The 10062-nt window shown below is 49.0% G+C and overlaps 1 long non-coding RNA gene across 1 annotated transcript; it reads right to left on the bottom strand.

Annotated features, from left to right (window-relative positions):
* Window positions 1-2537: 2537 nt before the first annotated feature.
* On the bottom strand, window positions 2538-9568 carry LOC144380202 (uncharacterized). Its single transcript, XR_013444107.1, has 2 exons — window positions 9208-9568; window positions 2538-4896 (listed from the first exon to the last, which is right to left on the bottom strand). It is a non-coding gene; the product is annotated as an uncharacterized LOC144380202 (long non-coding RNA).
* Window positions 9569-10062: the final 494 nt, after the last annotated feature.

The following is a 10062-nucleotide window of genomic DNA, read 5'->3' as shown; positions in this document are numbered from 1 at the left end:
CTGTAGTCGTTTTGCACAGAAATCCCAGATCTCAGCCGGAATGTCAGTGGTAAGGGCGAGGGTGGGAGAGGGCCGCAGAGTCCCGGGTGGGCTGTGAGCGGTCGCCGCTGTTGCTTGACCGCGCCTGGGCCGCAGCGGGCGGGACCCGTGAGAGCCTGGCTGTGTCCTCCAGCAGGTTCTGCAGCCACAGACATTCTGCAGTCACATGCAGCCGGCTCACTGCAGTGCGCGACACCTCTGACTCGCAGACACCAGGGTTTGGAACAGAGATGCTGCTGGGGGCTGGGAAGCTGTCTTGCCTGCTGGCGGGGCTCGGGGCTGCGTGCTGGCAGGTGAACAGGGAATGCAGACCCTCACCACCGGCCCTGGAAGGGGCCGTGCCTGCTTATTGTCCTTCTCTGCAGTTCTCTGCGCCGCCAGGGGGGGGCTCAGGGGCTGTCCTCCCTCCTGGTGACCCTCTGCAGTCCCCGTGGGGCACAGAATAGGAAGATCAGTTGCTCTGTGTTCCCTTTCGTTCGGAAAGTTGTTTTGCATCCAAAACCTGGTCTGATGCTCACAACAACCTCATGGAACAGGGAGGCCAGCTATTGTTATCCCCCTGCGGTGGGATTTGGCCCCATGTCTCCTGGGTCTCAGCCAAACCCTCGAACCTCTGTTAACTACTAGAGAGCCTCTCTCCATCACCCCCCCCCAAACGAGTATAGAGCACAGTTTGGGAAGAAAACTCAGGGTTCATATATCCAGATGAGCCTCAGCACGTGTGTCCCGTGAAGACAGAGTTTGATTTCTGCTGACACGTGCTGAGGGACGCCTACCAAGACCCTGTGCTTGCCCCGGGCCGCCTCTGAGGATGCCCGGGAGTGACAGAGCCCGCAAGTACGGATACCTGGCTGCTTCTGCGTGTGTGTGTGTGTGTGTGTGTGTGTGTGTGTGTGTGTTTTCTGATCATATATGTTACATAAACTCTAACAAATGTAATACATATGTAACAAACAAAAAAGAAAAATGCCCCCAATTTCACCTCCACTCCTACCCCAGGATTACCACTGGCATTGTTGTGCATGTCCCTTCAGATCTTTCTTGCCTTTCACACTTCTCCCAAATGAATTCAGGCCGGCATTACTGCTTTCAAAAACCAAAATAGGATTGAATCATAAATAGTGTCCCACATATTTTTTTCTTAGTTATATATCTTGGAAACACTCTCCTGTCAATACTCACAGCTCCCTGTCCTTTGTGATGGCACATGTCTTCTGTAGTGTAGGTGAGCTGGTTTAAGCATTTGTTTCTTGATGGTCATTTAGTTGTTTCTAATTTCCAATGATTCTTCAGGGATTCTCAACATAACTCTTTGCATACTGAAGCATTTCTACAGGATAGGTCCTAAGAGGTGTAAATGTTGGATCATGCTGCTTGAACACTGTTATTTTTGTTTAAGATTTTATTTTTAAGTAATCTCGACACCCAACATGGGGCTCGAACTCACAACCCCAAGATCAGGCGTTGCATGGTCTACCGACTAAGCCAGCCAGGCACCTGGCTTTGAACATTTCTAAATGTTAGTGCCACGATGTCCACCAAAAAGTGCATGCTGATCTACATTGCCCTATCCTTGTGCTCGCTTCGGCAGCACAAACACTACATTGCCCTACCCTCAGTTGACATTGTTTTAATACCCATGAAATATAGGTTCAGTCTCCACAGCAAAGTGTTGAGACCATGCTCTAAATAATTCAAGGACTGGACAGTCTGCGGGGGGCGGGTGGGGGGGTTCTGTATACCAAAACCACCAATGGGGGCACAACGACACACGTTGCAAGTACACTCACCAGATTATTAGGACTCATCCTGGAAAGAAATCATGAGCCCCTGCATGTCTACTAAAAAGGATTCTTACCAGGGACACCTGGCTGGCTCAGTCGGTAGAGCACGCGCCTCTTGATCTAGGGGCTGTGAGTTGAAGCCCCAGGTTGGGTGTACAGCCTACTAAAAACCAAAAACCAAAAACGATTTTTACCAGACTCTCAGTTCTGAGACTGTGCCCTGGGTGTTAGGGGATTCCCGCCCAAGGGGCTTGGAGTGTCCCCAGGATAAGGACCACGGTTCCCAAAGCAGACTGAGGACATTGGGTCAGATGGCCCCTCAGAGTATCAAGTTCATCTAGTAACCCGCGAAGTAAACAACTGCTGTAGCTTACATCACTGAACAGAAGCTTCACGCTATAAAGAGCTCACTGTGCTCTGCTGTGTGTTTGAGATCTATTAATCCACCAAATCCTCCCACCTGGCCAGTGAGGTAGGTATTATTATTATCCCTGTTTTACAGATGGGAAGAATGAGGCACCCAAGAGGCTGATGACCCGCCCTAGATTACATATCCATTGGTAAGTAGCTAAACTAGTATTTGGACCCAGGCAGTCTGGCTACCGAAGCTGGGCTTTTAACCGTTGTGCTTTGCTGCTCCCCAGTAGATACTGTATTTCCAAATGGTGAAAAAAAAAGTGTTAATATAAGTGAGGATCAGGAAAGTGGTTCCTGCTTGTTTATTTTTTTTATTTTTATTTTTTTAAAGATTTTATTTATTTATTTGACAGAGAGAGACACAGCGAGAGAGGGAACACAAGCAGGGGGAGTGGGAGAGGGAGAAGCAGGCTTTCCGTGGAGCAGGGAGCCCGGTTCGGGGCTCGATCCCAGGACCCTGAGATCATGACCTGAGCCGAAGGCAGACGTTTAATGACTGAGCCACCCAGGCGCCCTCCCTGCTTGTTTAAATGGACGACCTACGTCAGGTGAAACGTCAGCCCTGATTCCCTGTGAGCAGTGTCCTCGGACACCAAACCCAGCCTCGGACACCAGAACTTGTTCTGTGTCTCATGTTTGACCTCGTTGTTGGCCCAGCAGCTAGAGATGAGATCCGCAAAAACCCCCAGCCCTCCCGCTCCTATACTCTTAACAGCTTTCATAAATGGCTTGTTTAAAGGCTTGTTCTTCTTTCTGGGGGTGGCTAAGGTAGCAGACACCCAAGACGGCCTCCCTGGGAGCAGAAGTGTGTGCAACACCGAAAGTGTGGAAAGTCTTCCCATAGATCCAACCAGAGCCCAGATACAGCCCCTTTGAAGGTTTGCTATTGTTTTGGTTTGGTTTTTTACCCTTTCGTCTCCTGGAAGCAGGGTGTCAAGTTCTCAGATTTCATGTTCAGAATGATCACAACGGATCGTTTTAAACTGTGATCTGTTGTGTCTATATTACTTGCTTATATACACTGATAGCTCTATCCCATACCCTCCCTTGAGAGAGGAAAAAAAAAATGAGACTGGAATGAACAGCCCTCTGTTGCAGAAGGGAGCAGTAAGGTCCAGAGACGTAAGTTTTGCAAACGGGAGGAGAGAGAGGAAGGGGAGATGTAAGTGCATGAGGGCAGAGAACCTTGTTCCTCTGTTCACTAGTTCCCAGGCTTGGCCGGTCAGCCAGCGGCCGCCTGCATCCCAGAGCAGGGCTGAGGGGGAGAGCTGTGGGTGTCCGCAGAGGGCAGTTTGCAGGGAGCTCCGGAACTGCAGGAGCGCCCTCTCTGCCTTTAAGTGGCTTATTAAATGATGTAAGATTTAATCTTCGCTGTCTGCCTTGGAGCTGAAGCCTGCTCCGAACGGTGCCTGGGTGGGGCTTTTCTGGTGTACATCTCTAGTCATCACACGCCAAGGTAGCCTGGCGCTGGGGAGAACAAAGCCACCTGCTCCGCACTTCCAGAGTCTCTAGAACTCCAGCAATCGTCTCTGCCCTCCCCCACGCCAACATACAACACACCTTTATTAGACCACACACCACTTTCAACACTTCCAATCCTATGGTGACCGTATTAATCCTAGGGAAGGGCCAGCCTGAAATTCGGCTGTCTTTACTGAAAGAATAGTGGTGCTGATGCTTCAGAGAGCTGTGGGGGAGGGGTGAGTACCCCCCCTCCGTGAACTCCCCCAAAGAAACTGTGAGCATCGGGGTTAGAGGCTGCAGCATCAGCCACGTGGGTATTTTTCCTTGGCCAAGGCCAGGACCAAGGGACAGAGATGATCATGGGGACTCCATAGCCAGACCCGTTACCCTAACCCATCCTTTGAGTAGGAAAAGCCCCCAAAGTGCAGAAGTTCTTTTTTTGTTTGTTTAGAATTTCTTTTGTTTAAAAGCTGAAAGCTAATCCAAGTCAGGTTTTGGCAGCCCTGTCCTTCCATTGACAAGGGCTGGCTGGTTTCCCCCCACACCCCAGTTCTCCTAGAAAAGGCAGGCAGCTCCTTTGCCAACAAAAAGACGATGTCAATCCAATTCCAGGTATATTGCAGAGATGTGGGGACCGATCCTGCCCATCTGGTCCTGTCCTCCTCTGTGGGTCTCCCTGGCTCTCCCTCCTCATTTCCAGTTCAAATCAGCACCTTTCCTCCTTTTCCTGTTTTCCTTCGGGCTTGGTAGCTCATTAGTTCATTGCTCAGTTTTGTTTTGTTTTTTATAAAGATTTTTTTTTTTATTTATTTGACAGAGAGACACAGCTAGAGAGGGAACACAAGCAGGGGGAGTGGGAGAGGGAGAAGCAGGCTTTCCGTGGAGGAGGGAGCCCGGTTTGGGGCTTGATCCCAGGACCCTGGGATCATGACCTGAGCTGAAGGCAGACGCTTAATGACTGAGTCGCCCAGGCACCCCTATTGCTCAGTTTTTAAGGTCAGTTAATTCAGACAGGTGTGGCAGAGGAACATGGTGCAGGAGGAAAATGGATAGACACTTCTACACTCTGGAGCTCATGTCTGGGATTGGCTGGCTCTCTGCTGTCCTCCGGGTGCCAGAAATGCACTTTCGAATCTCAGCTGAGGAGAATCCTCCGGATGTGTTCTCAACCTTGCATACATAATAGAATCACCTAAGGAATTTAAAAAAAAAAAAAAATCAAGCCTGAGGCTCACCCCCAGTGATTCTAAAATGACCTGGGATAGGGTCCAGGCGTTAGTGTTTTTTAAAAAGCTCCAAGGTTTTCAAAGTCTGTGCAGCAGGCCAGATGCCAAAAACACTGCATTAGTTCACCTAGTGAGAGAAGTGTGTGTGTTTCTGTGTGTCTGTGTGTGTGTGTGTTAAGGGGGTGTCCTAGCCAAAAAATAAAAAAGTCTGATAGTAGGGCATCCTTCGTGGGGGGAAGGTCCTTCCCCATGAAGGAGTTGATGGGACCTGCCCCCACCATTGGCTCTTCTCTAATAGCTTTTATGGAGGATCCATCTTTGGACGTCCTCTGTGACAGTGACTGATGATGTCTTTCATCAAGAAAGAGGACATAAAGCAGAAATGCCAACACATTTAAACACCGTTGTTGATGGTACCGTAACAAGAGTCAAATGAATTTGGAACAAGTTTACCTGAAGCGATCTGTTCCCCTCCTGCTGATACAGGGGGCTGGGAAGGTAGACTGGGATTGTGTTCTACTAAAGTCCAGAAAGTGGGTGTGTGCTTGTGTAATGAGCAAGTGTGCATGTGTCCATTTTGGGTACAGTGAGTTTTGTACGCATGTGGGTGTGGATACGCACGTGAGTACTTGCACGGCGGCGGCGGGGGGGCAGTTTACAACACCCAGAGCAGAACCTCTCCCTGGGCCTTCCTCCAGCCTCAGTGCAAAGCTGTTGACATCATCATTCTTGGATATACTTTTTTTTTTTTTCCCCAGGAAAAGCATCCTTTCAGGGTCCACCTAGAGCCCATCTTCATGTGCACCTCCCTCCCTTACCCAGGATCGCCACGATCCTAGATGAGGGGGTGAATGGGGCTGACAGCAGCTGGGGTGTGCCATGCGAACCATGTGCCCTGGCTCCCGGCTATGTTGCCAGGAGGAAGACTTTTTATAATTCACTAAAGGTGCTGGATGAGCTAGCGCAGCTATGCGTACTCCTTCCTTCTCTGCTAAATTCTCTCAAAGGATCACTGGGAAGGATTTAAATAAAGCAAATTACTCATGTTTTGACTACCACTAATCCTATCTATATCTTGGCCCTCCTGACTTGACTGCTCTTTTTTTTTTTTTTTAAAGTAATTCCTACACCCAGTGTGGGGCTCGAACTCACAACCCCAAGATCAAGAGTCAGATATGCTACTGACCGAGCCAACCAGGTGCCCCTTTATTGCTTGCTTTCCTGAGGTTTCCAAACCCCTTTCACCTGAACCCATGTATGACATGGACTATACCCCACCTAGCCCCAGCTTAGAAGGAAATTCTATAAATTCAAGATTTATATCATTTTAAAATACCTTTTTATTACAAAATTATTTTATTTATTAATAGGAAATTTGGAGACTACAGAGAAAAAGGCAAAGAGAAAAATCTATTGTTCCACTACCCCAGACAAAACCTGGTCCTGATAATCTGGGTGAACTTCTCTCTTGCCTTTTAATTTATAGGATTTAAAAGAAACAAGAATGTAAAGTAGTCATTCATACATAACAATTTTGTATCCTGCCTTTTTTTAATTAGCCTTGCATCGGAAGCATTTTGGCACATTCCTACATTCTCTTCATGAGCGTAATTCTTAGTAGCTGCACAATATCCCAACAAGAAGGAGATTATGGTTGAAAATCGCCTTCTGGATTTTTTTTCTGCATTCACCTAGGAGAGGGAGAAAAAGGAAAAATGGCCGGGAAGAGCTTTTGCTGTTCAGGATTCCAAGAAAAGCATCTCCAGGTCTGGTTTGATATTCGGTTATCGTTCTGGTGTGGCCTCCTAATCCTGACCTTCCAGCCAGCATAAAAGAACCTGGCCCCTTAGCAGGGGCTGACTGCTTGGCCGCCAGCAGAGCAGAGGCCCCTTAATTTGAAATGAAAACGATTCTTCCATCCAAGGAGGGAGAGAGAGAGAGAGAGCCTGGAGTTGAAATCTCACCATTATAACTGCAGGACAGAAAAGTCCTTACACCTGCTTCGTCAAACATAGCCCCCAGAAAGGGTACTGATCACAGAGTACTTGTCGGTAAGAGGGGCAGGTTCTGAAAGGATAACTTTGTGGGGTCGTAGCTGCCTTGCTGTCGTCAAGGCACGTACTTTCCACTTGGAATTAGGTATTAACTAGTGTTGCAGATCAAGCTGCCTTGAAGAGGAAGCCCTGTTTAGTCAGCTGGGGGACATAACCTGCTATTCTTTGGAGGCCAGTTTAAATTCACTTTCGTTAGCTTCAAGAGGTTTTGATTATGGTCAGCCCAGAGAAGTTGATGGGATGGAGCCTGGAGGGATGGCTTGGCTGCCATCCCCCATTCTGCTTTGCTTCGCTGGAAGCTGCGGGCTGCATGCCATCGAGGAGCACTGAAGCGTGAGGTCAGAGGGTGGGGGGGCAGCTGTGCAGCTAGAGTGCCCCTCCGCCCGTCCCCGCCCCGTCACTCGCTAGGAGACCCGCGGAGCGGAGCGGCGCGGCACCTGGGTCCTGGCAGGCTCGTCCTGCAGCTTCAAGCCCCGGCCGTGACAAGGGAGATTGAATGGCAGGCTCCTCTTGGTGCAAGGTGTTCGAGGATTTCACAAGTTTGGATTTGAAGAGTGGTGGAAAGGTGAAATCGTTGTCTGTGGACCTGTCAGCTTCAGTTACCTCAAACCCTCCAAAGCTTGGAGAATGGCCCTTTCGTCCCTCCAAAGGATAGAAATCTCTTTCCCTTGATGATTCCTCCACCCCCACCCTCACTTGTGCCCAAGATAGTGACACCGCCTGCCCGCAGGGACGCTTCCTGAGGGCAGCACCAACGGTGCACACAGCCCCCTTGCACCCCTTTGCTCTGGTTGATCGGCTTGTTAACACGCCTCGTACACCTGTTCCCACTCCTGAGCCCCCCCCCAGACCGCAGCTCAGCTGTCCCCGGACAATACTTGTAACTTATTACCACCTTGCTCGGACTTCTTTAAGAGTTCTCCATCACTGCCAGTTAAAATGCAAACTCCTTATTCAGTCATTCAAGGCTCCAGAATCTGCCCTTAGCATCCTCCTCCTCAGCAGCTAAAACTCGTCAGGCACTCCTTAGAGCAGGTACTGTTGCAAGTTCTTCAGTGTAAATTTTTTTTTTTTAAGATTTATTTATTTAGGGGCGCCTGGGTGGCTCAGTCATTAAGCAGCTGCCTTCGGCTCAGGTCATGATCCCAGGGTCCTGGGATCGAGCCCCACATCGGGCTCCCTGCTCCGCGGGAAGCCTGCTTCTCCCTGTCCCACTCCCCCTGTGTTCCTGCTCTCGCTATCTCTCTCTCTGTCAAATAAATAAATAAAATCTTTAAAAAAAAAAGATTTATTTATTTATTTTAGAGAGAGAGAGTGCAAGCAGGGGGAGGGGCAGAGGGAGACGGAGAGAGAGAATCTCAAGCAGACTCCCCACGGAGTGCGGAGCCCAACTCGGGGTTTGGGGCTCCAGCAGGGCTCGATCTCACAATGCTTCACCCCGCCCCCCCAGATCATGACCTGAGCCAAAACCAAGAGTTGGATCCTCAACCGATGGAGCCACCCAGGCATCCTTACCTGCTCTTGTTCTTAAGCTCTTCCTCCCATCTAGAATGTTCTTTTCTTTCTACAAACTCTGTTCAGCCCATTCCAGCTCACAGAGATCTCTTTCCCGAAATCCTCAGACTCTTCTAGTTGGATTCTCTCATCAACATCTAATTATAAATTGTCTTGAATGGTGACCGCTTTTCTTTTTTTTTTTTTAAGATTTTATTTATTTGACAGAGAGGGACACAGTGAGAGAGGGAACACAAGTGGGGGTGGGGGGTGGGAGTGGGAGAAGCAGGCTTCCCGTGGAGCAGGGAGCCTGATACGGGGCTCGATCCTAGGACCCTGGGATCATGCCTAAGCCGAAGGCAGACACCTACTGACTGAGCCACCCAGGCGCCCAGTTGACCACTTTTCAAGTGTATTTGTCTTCAAAATGGATAACTGTCTAGATGGCAGGGACCAGCCTGACACTTTTTGGTGCCAAAGCATCATTCCCTTCTCACGGCTGGTCTTCACTGTTTGTCAAATGAATGTTGAAATGCAGCATGCATTTTCTACTACTGAGCTGAATAAGGAGGCTTATTCTCTGGAACCCACGTAAAAGCCAATTCAGCAACATCTGAATTCACTTTTTTATGTGATTGGGTGTGGAAATAGTCCTATTCTTAAATCCCCAGTGGTAAGCAGAGATAAACTTGAGCTTTATTGTTATCAGCTCCTTAAAGATTCCCTTACCCTTCTCCCCTCCAAGAGATGAATGCAAATAGGGCACTGCAAACTGGATGTTAATTACAGGCAAATCCTCCCTGGCACAGGCTGGCCACAAAGGTGAAGTCGCTCCTTGCTGCTTGATAACACAGGGTCGCTGGCCCTGCAGATCAGAAAAAGAGAATTTGCTTCTCAGGGGAAGCCATTAAGGGGGCCAAGCCAATTGGTATGGGCAGAGTGTTTACTGTTCTCATGATGTTGCATCTGGACCCGCTGTTCATTTAGGAGTTTTTAATTGACTAGCCCACCACCTATAAAACTCCCTGGAGCCAACTGAGATAGGCAATAAGCCCATGGGACAAAGTTGAAGCCTTGGAAATTAACTAGGCATGAGATGGAACAGCCCAGGAAACTTGCTCCCAGCGAAGTCAGGGGGCTGTTGCGTTGAGGGCAGACAGGATCTTTCCAAACTGGCTGCTCCATTCCCTCAGCTTCTAAACAGGTCAGTTACAAGCAACCAGTTGGCTGTATGTGACTCACAGACACATTTTGCCTGGCCTGTGGACTGTTACTGTTTTTTCACAACATTTGAATTAGTTGCCAACACTTAAAAATTAGGAGGTTTCACATAAAAGTCTGGATTTCTGGGGCACCTTGGTGGCTCAGTTGGTTAAGTGTGTGACTTGATTTCGGCTCAGGTCATGATCCTGGGGTCCTGGGATTGAGCTTGTGTGCTCTCTCTAATAAGTAAAATCTTAAAAAAAAAAGACAGAAATCTTAGGGGCTCAGGGACTTCCCTGCCCACCCTCACTCATGCTCATTGCTGGGTCCCCCAGGCAAACAAAGACACCCACTCCACCCCATCCCATCTTGCTTTACAGA

The sequence above is a fragment of the Halichoerus grypus genome, chromosome 15 (assembly GCF_964656455.1).
Source record: "Halichoerus grypus chromosome 15, mHalGry1.hap1.1, whole genome shotgun sequence".
Classification (NCBI taxonomy): Eukaryota; Metazoa; Chordata; class Mammalia; order Carnivora; family Phocidae; genus Halichoerus; species Halichoerus grypus.
This window is presented reverse-complemented; position numbering and strand designations above follow the sequence as displayed.